This window comes from Giraffa tippelskirchi, chromosome 6 (assembly GCF_054371585.1).
Source record: "Giraffa tippelskirchi isolate mGirTip1 chromosome 6, T2T-mGirTip1v1.2.pri, whole genome shotgun sequence".
NCBI lineage: Eukaryota > Metazoa > Chordata > Mammalia > Artiodactyla > Giraffidae > Giraffa > Giraffa tippelskirchi.
In genome coordinates, this window is record NC_137280.1 from 114982754 (window position 1) to 115001864 (window position 19111).

The 19111-nt window shown below is 41.8% G+C and overlaps 1 long non-coding RNA gene across 1 annotated transcript; it reads left to right on the plus strand.

Moving 5' to 3' along the window:
• Nucleotides 1-43: 43 nt before the first annotated feature.
• LOC145510588 (uncharacterized) lies at nt 44-18289 on the plus strand. The gene is made up of 4 exons (XR_014057124.1): nt 44-295; nt 1734-1827; nt 11142-11236; nt 14303-18289. It is a non-coding gene; the product is annotated as an uncharacterized LOC145510588 (long non-coding RNA).
• The last annotated feature ends 822 nt before the right edge of the window (nt 18290-19111 follow it).

Below are 19111 nucleotides of genomic sequence, written 5' to 3' on the forward strand. Positions count from 1 at the left end.
CCGGAAGTGCGGGCAGAGTCGGCCAGGGGCGGTCTCGCCCGGTCTCCTCGGTTTTACTATCGCAACAACCTACCTCTTTGTGGTTCTGAAGAAGGCGTAAGCTGGTCCGCTCTCTGGATTCGAGTCCTGGTGAGAAGCAATTCTGGAAGCACCAAGGCCTGTGTTCACCCGTTCCTGCGCTGAGAGCTCTGTAGCAGTACTAGAAGAAAGCTGTTTTGTTTATTGCTTGCTTTTCTCGCTGCATCTCTCACGGAGGCAGGACCTTCCTTGGGTCTGAAAAGAGACTACTCATACAGTAAGCTCTCCTCCCCCTCCCACCCCCAAGACAACTGTTCTATAGGCATTGTGCGAAGCCCTTGTCAAGTATCAGTGTTAGTACGCACAAGTCTGGAGCACGGTTACCGTTCCCTGAGCAGCACAGAGGTCTTCCAGAGGTTAGATGGCTAGAAAGTGATAGGGGCTGAACGCGAACCTTCCAGACTATGACACTAACCTGTGTTGCCACTATCGTGTGGAAACAGTCTCCTCTTAAACCTTGTCACACCTTCAAACATCAGACTTCCAGTTTCAAAAATTGCCCTGGTTGATTTTTTTCTAAATGTATTGGTCAGACATGTTCTTGACTTAAAATTGCATGCCAAAGGAGCTACTACTAATTTTTGTTCATATGTAATCCACTTAATGACATGTTCTAGAATTTTGCCAGGGCTGTGGATGACTTTGCAACTTTTGTTTTTTTCCGCTTTTATTGAAAACTGGAACTTAGTCTGCAGTCTTCTGGAATATCTTCTTTGATACTGAGCTGCTAAAATCCTTGGAATTTTCATATGTGATAAGAGTACTAGGAGGCTCTTTTGTTATAATATTTGATCTTTGACCTTAGTTCCTGCCACAAGGCCACAAAAACCCTTGGCATTTCCTGGGTGATAAGAATGTCATTTGTTCTAATGAGCAACTTTGTGGGCTCCTAGACAGCTTCTGAATGGGAGCTGGTCATTGGAAAGATCAAGCCACGATTAGAAGGTTGAAATTTATTAGCATCTCCCTCCCATGCCTTTCCTTGTGGGAAGGCTTCCCTTGTGGCTCAGCTGGTAAAGAATCCACCTGCAATGCCAGAGACCTGGATTTGATCCTCTGGAGAAGGGAAAGGCTACCCACTCTAGTATTCTGGCATGGAGAATTCCATGGACTATAGTCCATGGGGTTGCAAAGAGTTGGACACTACTGAGCAACTTTCACTTCACTCCCATGCCACCCCCTACCCTTGCCATTGTATTAAGATGAGAGAAGGGTTGAAAATGGAGCTAATGATAAATCATGCTTAGGTGATGAAGCATCCTTTAAAATTCCAACAAAATGGGTTCAGAGAGCTTCCAGGTTGGTGAACACATCCACACACTGGGAGGGTGCCACACCCTCAACTCAGGAACACAGACGCTCCTGTGCTTGGGATCTGCCCTCCCCATGCCTTTCCCCCACCCCTACATACCCCCCATCCCAGGCCTCGACGTCTGTATATCACCTGGCATTCATCTGTATCTTTTAATAAACTAATAAACATAGGTAAGTGTTTCCCAGAGTTCTGTGAGTTGGTCTAGCAAATTACTGAATCCTCCGGGTAGGAGGTCACAGGAACCTCCAGGTAGAACAGAAGTTGTGAGTAACTTGGCATCTGAAGCAGAGTCAGTCTCATGGTACTGGTCCCTAACCTGTGTTATCTGATGTTATTCCAGATTGTGTCGGAATTGAGTTAAACTGTAGGACAACCAGCTGGTATCACAGAGAACTTCTTGGTGGGAGAAAATCCCCATGCATTTGGTGTCAGAGGTAAAGTATTCTGTATGAGTAGTAATGAAGAAGTAATGTAGGGAAAAGACTGGGCTTTTCTAGTACATACATTAATCTGACTTGCTGTTAAACATCAGACTGAATCCAATAGGAACTACTACTAATTTTGGGTAATATGTCATCCATTTAATGACATGTTCTAGAATCTTGCCAAGATTATGGAAAGATTTGCAGCCTCTGTTTCCCACCCCACCCCCCTTTTGAAAACCGTAACCTAGGTTCCAGTTTCCTGGAATATCTTCTACCCACACGATTTCTCCAGAATATTAGCAGTGACCAAGTTGCATATTTACAGTACTGGGAATGTAATAGTTGCTAAGTCAGGAATCTTGACATGATTTTTTTTATTTGGAAAGATGTCATAATATTAGAAACAGTCTTAAGACAAACTTTATATTGCTGTCACCCTCACATAATAACAGTTCTACAGATAACTTCCTGATACTTTGACAGCCCCAAATTTACTCCACTCAGCTGGCTTTCTCATTGGAATTAATGGTTATGCTACTTCATTTGTTCAGGCCATAATGCTGAGAGCCATCCTCATACTCCTCTCGTACATCCCCTGTCAATCTGTCTGAAAATCCTCTTGGCTCTATCTTCAAACTGTGTCTAGAATTCAGTGCCTCGGTATTCTCACAGCCCCATTCATCCCACACCTGGACAATCCAGGTCCCTCTGTCCTTACTTCCCTCCTCCAGTAGCCTAGTCTTCACACAGCAGTCAGAGTGATCCTGGCATTTTTCTGCTTAAAACCCCACAGTGTATCCCCAGTTCAACTGGAATAAAAAGCCAGTCCTTTGAGTAGCCTACAGAGCCCGATACCAACTGGTCTGCTTACTCCTAACTGGCTTTTCTCACTCTGTCTCAGCCACACTACCTTCATTGCTACTCCTTGGGGAATATTTCTAATGCAAAAGCTCTAGCTGTTCTCTCTGCTTATCAGTTCATCAGTCAGTTCAGTCGCTCAGTCGTGTCCGACTCTTTGCAACCCCATAGACTGCAGCACACCAGGTTTCCCTGTCCATCACCAACTCCTGGAGCTTGCTCACACTCATGTCCAGCAAGTCAGTGATGCCATCCAACCATTTCATCCTCTGTTAGCTGCTTCTCGTCTTGCCTTCGAATTTTCCCAGCATCAGGGTCTTTTCCAATGAGTCAGTTCTTCGCATCAGGTGGCCAAAGTATTGGAGTTTCAGCATCAGTTCTTCCGATGAATATTCAGGACTGATGTCCTTTAAGATTGACTGGTTTGATCTCCTTGCAGTCCAAGGGACTCACAAGAATCTTCTCCAACACCACAGTTCAAAAGCATCAATTCTTTAGCGCTGAGCTTTCTTTATGGTTCAATTCTCACATCCGTACATGACTACTGGAAAAACCATAGCTTTGACTAGACAGACCATTGCCGGCAAAGTAATGTCTCTGCTTTCTAATATGCTGTCTGTGTTTGACATAGCTTTTCTTCCAAGGAGGAAGTGTCTTTTAATTTCATGGCTGCACTCACCATCTGCAGTGATTTTGGAGCCCAAGAAAATAAAGTCTGTCACTGTTTTCCATTGTTTCCCCATCTATTTGCCATGAAGTGATGGGACCGGATGCCATGATCTTCGTTTTTTTTTTAACGTTGAGTTTTAAGCCAGCTTTTTCACTCTCCTCTCACTTTCATCAGAGATTCTTCAGTTCCTTTTCACTTTCTGCCATAAGGGTGGTGTCATCTGCATATCTGAGGTTATTGATATTTCTCCCGGCAATCTTGATTCCTGCTTGTGCTTCATCCAGCCCGGCATTTTGCATGATGACTCTGCATGGAAGTTAAATAAGCAGGGTGACAATATACAGCCTTGACATACTCCTTTCCCAGTTTGGAACCAGTCCATTGTTCCATATCCAGTTCTAACTTGCTTCTTGACCTGCATACAGATTTCTCAGGAGGCCGGTAAGGTGGTCAGGTATTCCCATCTCTTGAAGAATTTTCCACAGTTTGTTGTGATCCAAACAGTCAAAGGCTTTGGTATAGTCAATAAAGCAAAAGTAGATCTTTTTCTGGAACTCTCACTTTTTGTATGAACCAACAGATGTTGCAATTTGATCTCTCTGCTTGTAAAGCTTGTATTTTGGATGTTTTCATTACTCTCAAATATTTCCTCAAATGTCACCTCAGTGAGGCCTTCCCTAACCAATCTATTTAAACCCTGGCCCTTAACACAGCATTGCCAGTATCCCTTTGTCATTGTTCAGTTGCTCAGTCGTGTCTGACTCTTTGCAGCTTATCAACTGCAGCATGTCAGGCTTCCCTGTCCTTCACCATCTCCCGGAGCTTGCTCAAACTCATGTCCATTGAGTCAGTGATGCCATCCAACCAAGTCTCGTTCTCTGTTGTCCTCTTCTCCTGCCTTCAATCTTTGCCAGCATCAGGGTTTTTCTAATGAGTTGACTCTTCAAATCAGGTGGCCAAAGTATTGGAGCTTCAGCTTCAACATCAGTCCTTCCAAATGAACATTCAGGATTGATTTCTTTTAGGATTAACTGGTTTGATCTCCTTGCAGTCCAAAGGATTCTTAAGAGTCTTCTCCCAGCACTATAGTTACTTTCCCTTACTCTGCTCCATTTTTTCAGTAGCACTTAGCTTCTCAACTCCTTCCATATTTATTATGCTTTACTACTTCCTGTCTGCCTCTGCCTGCTTGAATGTCAGTTCCCTGAGGGGAGGTATGTTTGGCTGTTTGGTCCCTTGCTATATCCCAAGTGCCTGGAACAAGGGTGTGCTCAGCACTTAATAGGTGCTCAGCAAACATTTGTGAAATGAATGAATGAATGAACTTGAACAACTATTTTCATGATGGAGTATTGTTATCTAGGCCTTTCTTACCTGCAGGTATGTGAACATGGTGCTAAGCATCCTATGTACATTTTGCATATGATATTTTTGTCATCATACCATAAATACTATCATGTTTCTAAATATTTTCAAAATTACAACCACTTTTTCTTTTTAAATGTGTATTTAAACTTTTTGCATGCTTGTTATTATTCTTCAGACAATAGAGTTGTTCAAAGGAAAAGTAAATTATTTCCCACCTCCACTTATCCTATCCTGCTGAAAGGAACCACTTTCAAATTTAGTGGCTATCTTTCCAAATATTTTCTCTGTACATTCATGTAAATGTGTAACATGTACAGATTTCACAGTTCAAAGACAAGTATGTAACTTTATTTTCTGTAACACAAGCCAGTTTCTATTTCAGGCCTCATTCCCTCTGATAGCAGAAAAACTAAGTCTAGTTAACTCAGGATAAATGTTCACACTTCATGACTTGCTTATGTATTAATGATCAGTTACGGTTTAATTCAGGCTTAATCCACCTGCAATGTGGGAGGCCTGGGTTCGATCCCTGGGTTGGGAAGATCCCCTGAAGGAAGGTGTGGCAACCCACTGCAGTATTTTTGCCTGGAGAATCCCCATGGACAGAGGAGCCTGGCAGGCTACAGTCCACGGGGTTGCAAAGAGTCCGACCCAACTGAGCGACTAAGCACAGCACAGCATGGTTTAATTCTAGTGAACTTGTTCTTTTCTCCCTTCACCTTTATATAATTACCAAGTTTTTAAAAGTTATTATAAAAGAATATATATTCATTACAGAAAAATTTTGTTGCTCAGCTGCTAAGTCTTGTCCGACTCTTTGAGACCCCATGAACTGCAGCATGCGAGGCTTCTCTGTCCTTCACTATCTCCCTGAGTTTGCTCAAACTAATGTCCATTGAGTCAGTGATGCCATCTCCTCTGTTGCCCCCTTCTCTTGCCCTCAGTTTTTCCCAGCATCAGGGTCTCCCCCGGTGAGTCAGCTCTTCAAATCTGGTAGTCAGAGTACTGGAGCTTCAGTTTCAGCATCAGTCCTTCAGTGAATATTCAGGGTTAATTTCCTTTAGGATTGACTGGTTTGATTTCCTTGCAGTCCAAGGGACTCTGAAGAGTCTTCTCCAACACCACAGTTCGAAAGCGTCACTTCTTCGGCCCTCAACCTTCTTTATGGTCCAACTCTCACGTCCATACATGACTCCTGGAAAAACCATAGTTTTGACTATACAAATTTTTGTTGACCAAGTGATTCTCTGCTTTTTAATATACTGTCCAGGTTTATTATAGCTAGTCTTCCAAGGAGTAAGCATCTTAAAATAGTAAATCACAAATAAGCAAAATAAAAACCATATGTAAAGCCAGCAGCCAGAAATAATCAATTTGTTCTCTTCATATATATGCATATTTGAGATCATAATTAGCTTTTATTGCTTTATATATTGCAAACATTTTTTCATGTCAGAAAATACACTTCTATGATATTTTTAATGACTGCGTGGTCTCCCATTGTATAAATGTACCATAATTATTTTACCTGATTTTGTACATTTGGTTTGTTTCCGGCTTTTCATTTTTGTGGAATTACTTGTAGGTGAACCTCTGTGCACATCCCTAATTATTTCCTCAGGATAAACCCCTGCAACTGTGGCTAAAAGGTTGCACTCACTGTTGAAGGCTTTTGATGATGTTGTCAGCAGACCTACTGAATGGTGTCACTGCTTTCACTCCAGCAGGCAAAAGGATCATTTTCTTCACGTTATGCCAGCACCATCTGAAGTCTTCCACATTACCTTGTTTTTCGATGTTTTCTTGAATATTTTCACAAGTATATTTTTTCCAATACATATTTTTCAGATGATAATTATTTGGGATTCATTTTAGAAACTAGTTCCTCTTTTATAATTTAATGGACTCCTCCTTATCTTATCAAGTATTCTTTGTATTGTTTTAGTCCACAGTCCCATAGGTACAAAAGTCAGTTTGTGTATTTGCTATTTGTGACAAGTTCTTTTATACTGGAATATATTTTAAAACTCTGACCCATAAGGAAATGGCCATATTCGTTTTCTCCCCTTATCTTATTTTACCTCTTAGCAACTTCTAAGACACTGGACTATGCACCTCTTCTTCCAACACTAGTCCCCCTTTATTCCCTTGCCACCACTCTCTCCTGGGTGCCCTCCTCTCTCTCTGACCACTCCTTCTCAACCTTCCTAACCAGCTTCTTCCTCTTCCCTTTTATTCTATACCCAACACTTTCTATTTACGTAATGCTGTTACCGAACTCAGATATGGATCCCTGTTGCCCAAAAATCATTACTCGAGAAAGAGACAAATGTTTGTAAAAGGAAAGTTGCTTTTTAAGCAGAGTGCTGGCAATCTGAGGAGACAGTGAATTTAGTTTCCCTGCAAAGCTATCTGAAGATTCTGCTCAGCCATGATAGTCTGTAAAGGGGAAAAAAGGAAGTAATCTCAGTTAATCATTGAAATAGGGGCACAGAGTTGTTGCAGTTCCCGATATAAAGAAAGCTGAGAGCCGAAGAATTGATGCTTTTGAACTGTGGTGTTAGAGAACACTCTTGAGAGTCCCTTGGACTGCAAGAAGATCCAGTCAGTCAGTCCTGAATATTCATTGGAAAGACTGATGCTGAAGCTGAAACTCTAATACTTTGACCACCTGATGTAAAGAACTCACTCACTGGAAAAGACCCTGATGCTGGGAAAGATAGAAGGCAGGAGGAGAAGGGGATGACAGGATGAGATGGTTGGATGGCATCACCAACTCGATGGATGTGGGTGTGAGCAAGCTTTGGGAGTTGGTGATGGACAGGGAGGCCTGGTGTGCTGCAGTCCATGGGGTCCCAAAGAGTTGGACACGACTGAGCGACTGAACTGAACGGAACTGAATCCTGTTATCTTAAGATGTAAATTATGGGAATGGGTCTGGTAAGACCTTTACAACCTTGAGACATTCTTTTGATTTACTGTAATAACCAATTGAAAAAGTATATAGCTCCCTTGCTAAGACTAGCAAGGGGGGGTTCTCTCCATTCCCCCTTCTGATGTCTATGTCAGAAGCTTTCTCTGTCCCTTTTTCACTTTAATAAAACTCTGCTACACAAAAGCTCTTAAGTGATCAAGCCTGGTCCCTGGTCCCGAAGCTAAATCATATTCGGAGATCACGATTCCCACATTGTTCACCATAAGCTATCAATGTCAAGACAAAAGGGACCTCCCAGGAGAGCTCTTTCCTGCCAGAAGCTGCTTTCAACCCCAGTATGAATCACTTGGCTTCCATTATCAACTCCACAAATAAGCCCCCAGGCCCCTTCTCCATCTTCCAGGCCCATATATCCAGCTACATGCTTGGACATCTCAACTGGGTCCCCTCACAGACAGCTCTAATGCAAGTGTCCAAAACTGACTCAAAGTATTCCTCCCAGCTCCTCTCCCAGCATTCCCCTTCTCAGTGAGTAGCTCCATCATCCCGTGAAATACTTGTGCCAGAATTCCAAGTCCTCCACAAAGTTTCCACTTCTAATCAATAGCACACTCCTCAAGGTTCATCTCCCAATTACTTCATGCTGCCCTTCTCTCTGTCTCTTCCCAACCTGGGCCAGTCATTACAGCTCATACTCTAACCATAGGAATTGGGTCACAAAGGACTCAAGCTTGGCCAGCCGGTTCCTTCCTGGAATTTACTGAACTAGGAGACGATTTCTGTCAGGTAGCAAACCTCGAGCACAAATGAAAATAGTTTCAGCTTTTCTATTTAAAGGACAAAAGTCTTGGCGGACACTTGCTCAAGATTTGTGAGCCTGGCTCAACCATTTGGCCTTCTGACATGAGTTGATGCTCAGACTATGTGCAGTATATGTAGTAAGTGCTCAGTAAATGTTGGTTACTATTCTTAGGATTAATTCTGAAAAGTTTTAGTCTAGTACTTTTTGTTTGTTTCATTTGTTCTCTTCCCATCTTAGGAATACCAGTTTTGTATCTGTTGGGACTCATTTGACTAACTTCCACCTCCCTCATTTTTTGGTCTTTGTTTCTTTGCCATTTTTCATGGTTTTGAATAGTTTTTTGTGCATGCATGCATGCTTGCTCAGTTGTGTCCAGCTCTTTGCTATCACGTGGACTGTAGCCCACCAGGCTCCTCTGTCCAAGGAATTTTCCAGGCACAAATACTGGAGTGGGTTACCATTTCTTCCTCTAGGGAATCTTCCTGACCCGGGGTTCGAACCAGCATCTCCTATGTTGGCAAACGGATTCTTTACCACTGAGCTACCTGGGACGCCCCTAGTTTTTTAGTTATACTTATTTTATTTTTGATGTTTCTAATGTTCCCAGGCAAATATCAAGTTAATACAGTTAAGTTCCTCCATGTTTTCCTTAAATTTAAAATAAAATTCTAACAATGCATACTTGGTTTTTTTTTCATCCTTCCAAAATGTATGATTTAGGGGTTTTCAGTATACTTGATACAGTTACACAACTATCACCACTTATGCAAAACACTTTCATCACCCTTGAAAGAAACCCCATGTCCATTAGCAGTCTCTCTCCTTTCCTGCCTCCCTCGCCCCTATGAACCATTGATGTACTGTACATCCCTATCAGCCTGTTATGAACATTTCATATGAATAGCATCAGACTTGGTGTCTGCTTCTTAGCGCAGTTTTTAAGATTTCATCCATGTTATAGTATGTATTAGCACTTCATTCCTTTTTGTGGCTGAATAACTTTTCACTGTATATATGTTGTTTATTCATTCATCACTTGATAGATATTAACTTGTTTCCACTGTATAGTATCTGTTTTTGTAATATAAGGAATGAATATAAGGAGACTGGACTTCAGCCTCCACATAAAAGCCTACAGAATCCTCAGATGAAGAAAGAGCTATTTGGGAGAAATTTGTGTTTTCTGGAGAACAGTGGATGTGGGCCACTGCCCCCCTAGATTTGGGTAGATCCCAATTTTAAATGATCTGTTAACCCTATTCTTGGTATGCACATAACCATCACACCATGCATCTTCTGTGTCGGATGGAGACGGTCCTGACCATGGGCATGTTCTGACTTTTCTCCTGTCTTCTCACTCACTCTGTCCTTGGCCTGGTTGGTCTTCATTCCTGAAATACCCTCCAACCATAAGTCTCTCTTCCTGTGTGATTTCTTAATCATTATATCATTTTCTAAAATCTGCTCCCATTAGCACTCCAGGAGGTGAGGGCGAACTTTTCTAGAACACTGAAGACATATAACCCCCACTCCCTTTTTTATGTCCCTTGTGGCTAAAAATAAATAACTAAAAATTGAGTGTGGGGGCCTGGAGTTACACTGCAAATATGGAACTAAAGAGGATGTAACTAGCCCAGATATCTCCGTAGCTGATGTGTAAAGCTGAAGACGGTGTAGTGTGCCATAGGGAATTCAAGTGAAACCCAGATTATTAAGCAGAGACTTAGGATGAGGGTGGGGTGGTAGATGGAGGACACTTGGGAATTTGAGCTTAATCATGGGATGAAAGCTATTTAAGTACACTTAAAATCATAGCACTGCCTTGCTTTATTTCACAGTGAAAGATGCACTTACTATCTTGTGTCTGGTCTTTGCTTATTTAATCCTAGTATTATTTTAATTATATTAATTTGGAGCATTTCTCCCCAACTAGATTATGAGCTTCTTACAAGAGGAGACCCTGTTTACCTCATAATACTCATATGTTTCTGAATTTGTTCAATGCAACGAACATTTATCTGCCAGCTCAGATTCTGGCTCCTCTGATTTCTGTGGACTTGGGAGATTCAATTTCCTTTTCTGAGGCTCAGGTCGTGAAGTCTGTCCTTCATTCTTGGCAAGGCATTCATGAGGATCAAATGAAACCAAGGCTGTGGGAACCCTTTTAGAACTGAAAAGAGCTATGTAAATATCTGTGGTATTTAGAAGTTTCCAGATAGCAATCAGAATGCCAGGGTGCTAGTTGTTTTGAGCTTTCTGGAGAGGACCCCTCAATGCCCTTTCCATCTGAGAACGGAGAAAGCCCTGAGCATCCCCTCCCTTAGGAAGCTGCCCCCATTTCTCACCTGGCCTCTCCCTTTTTCAGGACTCTCAGAGTATGATCATGTCATAGAGAAATCCAGTCTGCTTTTAAACACCTTTCTTTAACCATATTATAAGTTCTGATTGTCACTAGATCGGTTGGTTGGTTTTCAAATCTGAATTTGCATAAACCAGCAGCATTTAGACCAGCTCCATCAGAAAGGGTTGTCCAGTTACCTAGTGAATATTTGAAACGGCAGATACTGATGCCAGGAAGCTGAGGTTTTCCTGTAGGGCCTCCACTAGTGGGGAGTGGTACAGAGAGGGGAGGAGAGGGAGAAGGGCAGTCAAGGAGAAAAGTCTGAAATAGAAGTGTCTTTTGCCTGCAGGATATGTCAAGTCACAGGAGAGAGGAGACTGGTTCTCAAGGAAGAACAAAAAAACTTACAAGTAAAACACTGAGGACAATGCAGAAGTACAAGAAGTATGTAAAATTAATTTGGAGTATTTCCTGAAGGTAGATTTTGAAGGGAACCGGGAGAGAGGAACCCCTTGAAGTAGAACCAAGCTCAAATCGGAATATTTCTAATCTTTATTGTCTAAACTGGGCCTGGTGCCAGGAGCTTGGATGCTGATCCTGATTGCCGTGACCAGGTTTCACACACCCGAATCAAACCCTTTAAAGCATCTCCTCCTCATGTAGGAGCAGTTGAGAAGTACTTTGGGGAAAACAATTTATAACTAATACCTCCAAACCAAAATTATAACCTCATCATAATTCCTTTATCTCTTTTGAAATGAGTTTTAAACCAGAACAACTATTTCTAATTGTTAGAAATATTTTAAATAATTGTCAGTAATAGTCTTTACTAATCATGAAAAGAGACACACATACAGTAGTCTTTTTCAAAGTATCATTTCTGATCTTTTGCTCAGTATGTGAGTTGCTGTTTTCCACCTTATTTTGTGACAAAGGTGTGGTACTCACGTTCCCCACACCCATGCCTCCCAAACCAATACTAGACTCCTCTAGAATAGTGGAAGAACAGAAGTTAAAGGCAGCCCTACAATCCCAGCAAACATTCATCAGGTATCACCTGGAAACTGTTCAAGGCAAAAAACAAACAAAATTTTTTAAGGGGCCACTAGCTTCTTGGAATTAATAATCCATTCTGCCTGCCACCTCCCAGTTATTTCACTGCTGTATGACAATCACCTCTGCATTGTATCATGCATTGATTTCATTCCTGGTAACTGTTAAATGACTGACCTTTTCAGATGATTGGCGCTTCTAAATCACATCCATTTGAGGTCATGTCTGGAGGAATATTAAGCTTGCATTCCCACACATGCCTTCTTGAGTGGGCGAAAGACAATAGGAATTTCTGTACAGAATTGAGTGTGATGTATGAAATGGATCCTGTTACTCAGCTGCAACCCAGAGTGAGGCGAATATTTCAAGAAAAACATTTGATTTGCATTTTTCTGGGCTTTGTCAATACCTGAAAACCAGAGGCAGTTTGTTGCAAGGAAGAGATCACGGATGGTTGGTCTGAGGAACACAGAGACTTAAGATTCATTTCCCCTCCCTCAGCTTGGGGTGCCACGTCTTCCTTATCCACCCACCAAAGTCCTCAGAAGTCTTCTATTACCAGCTCAAATGCCTCTTCCTCCTTGAAACCTCAAGTCACTGTCAGCACTGATTCCTCTTTGCCTTGGAATTCATTGTGACACAGCTGTCCCTAGTGTTACTCCTTTCCTTATCTCTCAGTTTCACCTCACCCCAGCAGTATCTTGAGAGACCCCCGTAGAGCATGAACAGCTGCAGGATGCAGTAGATGTGAGCAGCCACAGAGGAAATTGAAGTCTCAGTGAAATCCTATTTGGAAACCCAGGCAGGCTGTGGAATCGAAATTAAGAAAGGTAGGAAAAAAAGTAAAATGTTGAAGATCTAACCTGATAAATTTTGAGCAAAAGAAGAAACATGATGTAGTGGAGAAGGCAGAACTTTGGGCTCAAATCTGAGTGAAGTTTACTGAGTCCACTCAACCAGATCCCTAGAGACGAGATAGAGCCAAGAAAATGTTAGAAACTTGGTTGTAGCTTTTACAAGATTGAACCAAGAAGGCCAAGTCTGTGGGGTAATAGAAAATAGAATAGGCACTCCAAGAATAATACATTGTTTTCCCATTTAAAAAGTAAGGAAGCACAATCTGAAAAGTATGGGAAAATGCAAGTTTAGGCCTGTGTTGAGAGACACCATGGTATATCATTATGTGCACACTCAAGATCCTCATGCCTTGAAGCATGTAAATTATCATATGTGAAACGAATCACCAGTCCAGGTTCAATGCATGATACAGGGTGCTCGGGGCTGGTGCACCGGGATGACCCAGAGGGATGGGATGGGGAGGGAGGTGGGAGGGGGGTTCTGGAAGGGGAACACATGTACACCCATGGCTGATTCATGTCAGTGTATGGCAAAACTAATACAATATTGTAAAGTAAAAAATAGATAAATTAAAAAAAAAAGATCCTCATGCCTTGAGTTCAGCTGCCAGCTCCACCACAAACTTCTGTGATGGGCAATTCTTTAACCTCTTGACACCTAAGTTCCCCCACCTGCCAAACGAGAAATGATTAATGGCCACCTCATGGTATTCTTGTAAAGACTGGAGGAGTTGCCAGCAATGGTGCCTGGTACATAGTGAGTACCATGTTATTTTATTACACTTAAAATTTGAAAGTTCTCCTTGGTGATTTATTTGGAATAAATATACTTTAGGAATAACCTTATCCAATCTTTCACAAATGATGAAACACAATGTCATTATGTGATCTTTATAAGCCATTTGAATTGCATTTTATTATCTGCCAGTCTCTAGGTCATTTTTAAATGACTTCATGTATTCAAATCTTGTCTTCCAGTAGGACTCTTGAATGCAGGAAGTTCTGTCTTAACCTTATGCGACACTGACGATGTGAGGCACATACATCAGAGCTTAATAATACCTGTTAGTTCCTTTAAAATGCAAAATTTCAAATGTATCCCAGTGACAGTCACTTACACATTAGCAGTGATAAATTTCTTTCCTTCTTTCTAAGTATTTATTGATTTGGCCACACCCGATGTTAGTTGTGGCTCTCAGGACCTTCAGTCTTCCTTGTGGCGTGTGGGATCTAGTTCCCAGACCAGGGATCAGACCCAGGACGCCTGCATTGGGAGCATGGAGTCTTAGCCAAGCCACTGGACCACCAGGGAAGTCCCAGCTTCTTTCTTTCTTTTTTAATGCCATCTTGGAAGACCCAGATGGCCCTGGTAGAAAGGTCTGGATAAGTAAGTGTTAACAAAGGGAGAGAAGACCCCAGAAGGAAATGTGGCTGGGGCAGCAGATCTTGCTGGGTCTTGGTAGTCAGATGAAACAAGATGTGTTTACTGAAAAGTTTTATGAAAGCAAACAGAAGGTATAACAAGGACCATGGCCCATACTTTTCAGCTGCCCCTCTCTGTCCAGCTACGGCAGACTCCTCTTCATGTGTTTTTCCACAGATGTTGGGCCCCTGTCCTCAGGCTGCTCACAGCCCGTTGAAGAAACAGGTCAGCAGCCTCGCAACACAACCCAGGCCATGGAAGAAGGCCCTGCAGAGCCCCAGAGCTCAGAACTTGACCTAAAGCTTTGACTAGGAGGTGACATTTGTCCTTCCTATTAACCAAATGTAAGGGAACTGTTGGAACAGCAAGGACACAGGAAGGATCGAATCACTTCACTAAACCATCCATTTGTGAGCCATTTCAAATTTCCCGATTTCCTGCTGGGGCAGTGGGAGAGGGAACATGAGAAGAAAAACCAAGTCCCGTGGTCTTAATTCCGAGGGGATGAACAGATTTGGCCTACATGGGACAGAGAGTATGCTTTGATGGAAAGGCAAAACTTTTTCCTGGGACATCTAGAATTGGAGGCAAGGGGAGGCAGGAGGGAGGTTGGGGATGTTGGCTCTGGAGGAGGGAAGTAGGAAGTGAGTTCTGTCCTCCCAGTGGGCTCTCCCTCCGCGAGCAGATCACTACTGCAGACTGGAGTGACTATCAGAAGGAGAGATGGGGGTTCCGTTCAAAAGCTGGATAGGCTGGTGACTGTCCCTTTGCCACAGAGTTAGAGTGGCAGTGCAGCATGCATCCCAGAGGTCTGGCATGCCAAGCTCCAGGAGGACCCCAAGGTCAAGTGGATAGAGCAGGAACGGGGTTTGTGCCATCTTGCCAATCTACTGCCCTGTCTGAGAGGGTGCTCTCCAGATGAGGCCCGTCAAGGGCCTGTGGGGTGTGTAGCCAGCAATGAAAACTGAGGGGAGCGGAAGGAGGCTGAGCCAGATGTTCCCCCTTCCTCCCAGCAATGATGCCTACATCCTGTCCAGCCTATATCCATCCATCAGATTTAGGACCTTCAAAGTAAAGAGACAGAGTGTACAGCCAGTTGAGTTGCCAGATAAAACACAGGACACCCAATTAAATTTGAACTTCAGACAAACAAGGAATAATTGTTATTGCATGAGACATACTTACACTAAAAAAAGACTATTCCTTGTTTATCTAAAATTCAAATTTTACTGGCTGTCCTGATTTTTTTAAATTGTTTTGCTAAATCTGGTATTTCTAGTAACAAGACAACATGCTAAGTGAACCTCAACATTTTTCAGGATGGTATTAAAGTAGTAGGGTCTTGTCATGTCTGGGCAATTGTGGGAACTTCTAGAAGTGGTGCTGAGTTCTCCAGGCTCTGGGATTTGGTTACTGACTGCCAGGTGACAGTTCCCTTTCCAAGCACTTGGCCCCTCTTCCCTCTGGGAGCTGTGAGAGAAAAGAAAAAAGAAATACACTGTACAGGCTGATTTGATGGGCCAGCCAAAGCAACCGGCAATAACTCACGTTTCAAACTGTGGGTCACAACTCCTGCAGGTTGTGAACCCAGGTCATGCCAGCATTTTGAGTAGGGGATAGGGTACATTAGGAAAGAGGATCAGAGTGTACTGCCTGTGTTTTTTTTTCAACTGCTCTCCCTTTTTAATCAATTTTACACAATGATATTGTACATGAGTAACCACATTAGGAGACAGGATGGGTTTCCTGTACATATACAAGATGGTACAAGCTCATTCACTGAGGCTTTTAGAAGGTTTTATCAGTACAAAACTTGTTAATACAGGTGAAGCCCAAGAACACAGTAGACATGACAGAACATCAACTCAGCAGAGGTGAATTCTTAAGGCGTGTGTCTCCTGCCCACACTGTCTGCCATGAACCAAGTGTAGAGGACTTTCTCTCTCGGGTATTTAACCTTTGATGAGCACAGGCCTGTGGGACACGCAGCTTCGCAGTGACCCCACAGCTCAACCACACCAGCCTTGACATGAGCGAAGGATATCTTCCTTTCTCCAAGTATTCTCAAGAGTAATAAAGCTATTCTGGTCACCCTACTCCTTTGGGTAACCTACATTCTAAAATATATGATTATTCTGGCAACATTCTCAAGCATTTTTGGCAAAGTATCTCAAATATCTCATCACTGTTCATCTACTCACTAAAAATTCTTTGAGCTTCATAAAGATTGTTTCTGATTTTCCCCCCAAAGTATGACAATTACATACAGAATAAATGTGCTAGGGTTAAAAGAACTAAACAGAGGGCAGACTTTCCCTTACAAAATAAAGCAGGAATGGATACGTAAGAGAAAGTCTAGGACACACATTAATGCAGGAAGCTGAGTCCACTAGTGATTCTGTCACTTCTACACAATTCACTAACAGTTCTGAGCGAGTGTGTTCCTACTTTTCTTTTTCACACCCAATCTCATCAGACACAGGAACTATTAAAAGTTCACAATGTTGACCTTCACTTGGCCTATGGAATTCCCATGATAGGCAATGGGGAAACTATGCCCACCAGCCCACACAGTCAGCTACAGCTTCCCATGGCCAGAACTAGACCTCATCACTGCCTGGGACGGGTTTTAGTTCTCTCACTTACGTACCTCAGGAACATAGAGGTTGAAAGACTACATTAAACAAAGGCTTCCAGGACATGATAGGGAAAGAAAACCCATGCATCACATCCACATCTATTTTCCATCCTTCACAAAGCCTAACCCTCTTACAACGATTTCATATCTGTATGCAACAGGCTTTTGTAAGCAGGTTTTTAAAAAGATAAAAGCAGGAGAAATCAGTAACTGGCTGAGATTTGACCTAAAGTAAAGAAAGAAAACAAAATGTTTGCTAGATTTTAAAAATGGTAAATTTACAAAGAAAGGACAATCTTCAATCTGTAATTCTATTACTTAACTGTCTCTAGAAGCAGAGTATTAATGCAAAATATAAACTGATTTTTTCATTAGACAATTCCACAGAATTTCAATGAACATTTGACATTCATTATCTTTGTAAATTTTATGTAATAATCCGTGACTACGGAAGGTTTCCTGTGTGTGATTTTATACTTTTGCACAATACTTCATATAAACTATGTACTGGGAGGAAGTGTGGTAAGAAACAGCCAAAAGACAACTATTCCTCTTTCCTGAAAGAGTAAAATCAAATTACTACCTATCTCACACCCACCACTTCCATGCACACAGTTGTTTAGTTGCTGAGTCGTGTCTGACTCAGTGACCCAGTGGACTATAGCCCGCCAGGCTCCTCTTCCATGGAATTTCCCTGGCAAGAATATTGGAGTGGGTTGCCATTTCCTTCTCTACTGTTTGTATTTTATCTCAAAAAAATCTTGTGTCTCTGAGTCATTGTACATGTGTACATGGCTAACGATATTTCTTACTGTAGTCAGGGTCCAAAATGTTTGAAAGACACTAATGATGATGAGGATTGCAGGGCATTATTGTGAAAACTATTGGATCAACAGCCAGGATGAGTTGGGTTCACACTCATGGGTTAGGGTAAGCTTTGCCTTGTCCTGGAAAAATCACCCTCTGGAACCATCTTACCTTTTCATGGAATCTTCAGTCCCTGCAAATAAATGGCCAATGCTTAATTTAAATCATTTAAAGTTCCCAGGTTTGTTCATTTTGTTTACTGTACTGTAATAACTTATTAAAAGCGTACACTGGAATTGAACATTGTTGCACCTGGTCTTAGGCATTAAATTTGTTATAACGTGGGACTAAAGGCATTGTCCAAATAGCCATAGTGGGGTTTTTTAAATTTTTTTTTACTGAAGGATAATTGCTGTACAGAAAACCATAGTGGTTTTTAACATTTATTTCCTCCTCTAAAGGAAAGGTTTTTCACTGAAAAATCCATGGAGATTACTTGGGATAATTCCCCAAAGCTACCCTAAATGGTTTTGACAGAGTCATAATTTCTCTCATGCAAAGAACATGATGCTTTTACTTAGAGGAAGAAGAAATGTTTGCAGTTGTACTTTGAATTTAAAAAAAATTCCTATCAAGAATTTGTTATTATCAAGAGCTAATTGTTGCTCTTGATTCAGAAATTATAAATAAAGCTATTTTATCATCCAGTGTTACTGAAACATTTTGTCCTGTGATGTTTTAGTTTTTATCGTTCTTAGAGACTTAATTTTTATCTTGCACTCTTGGTCGGAAATAGCTTATAAATATTAAGTCTAAATACTGATTGTCCTGTACCAATTGCTCCAACCTCTGTTTCTTCAAAGTTTGCATTTATATATGAATAAAGTAGATTTACCATGCTTTTTCAGTGGGGAGATACTGTTTGGCCATGGAATGTACAGGCTTTGGAGGCAGATACACGAGGATATGAAACTAATTCTGACACACAGCACACTGTGACACACAACACACTATGATTTTGAAAGGCATATAATGCCTTAGAGCCTCAACATCCTTAAATGTAAGATGGGGGAATAAGTACCTAACTGGAAGAGCTATTGTGGAGTTTATATGAAAGAATAAATATAAAGACTGGCATGGGAGAGATAATGCTATATATTCACCAAAGTCCATTTCTGTTTTCCTCTTTATCAACTTGACAGTACATTTTCAACCTCCCTTTAATTAAGTCTGGGGCTGTGTTGCCTGGGTTATGGTGTGGGCTATTTCTAGGACTGGCTACCTAACCTGGCTCCCATAGAGCACATATGTTTTAGGTCATGTGGCTGCAAGACGAAGACTGCTCAACTCACATAAGACTGTGTAAGCAAGAAATCAACCTTTCTTTGATTCTTTCTTCACTGGTAGCTCAGCTGGAAAAGAATCTGCCTGCAATGCAGAAGACCCTGGTTTGATTCCTGGGTCGGGAAGGTCCCCTGGAGAAGAGATAGGCTACCCACTTCAGTATTCTTGGACTTCCCTGGCGGCTCAGATGGTAAAGA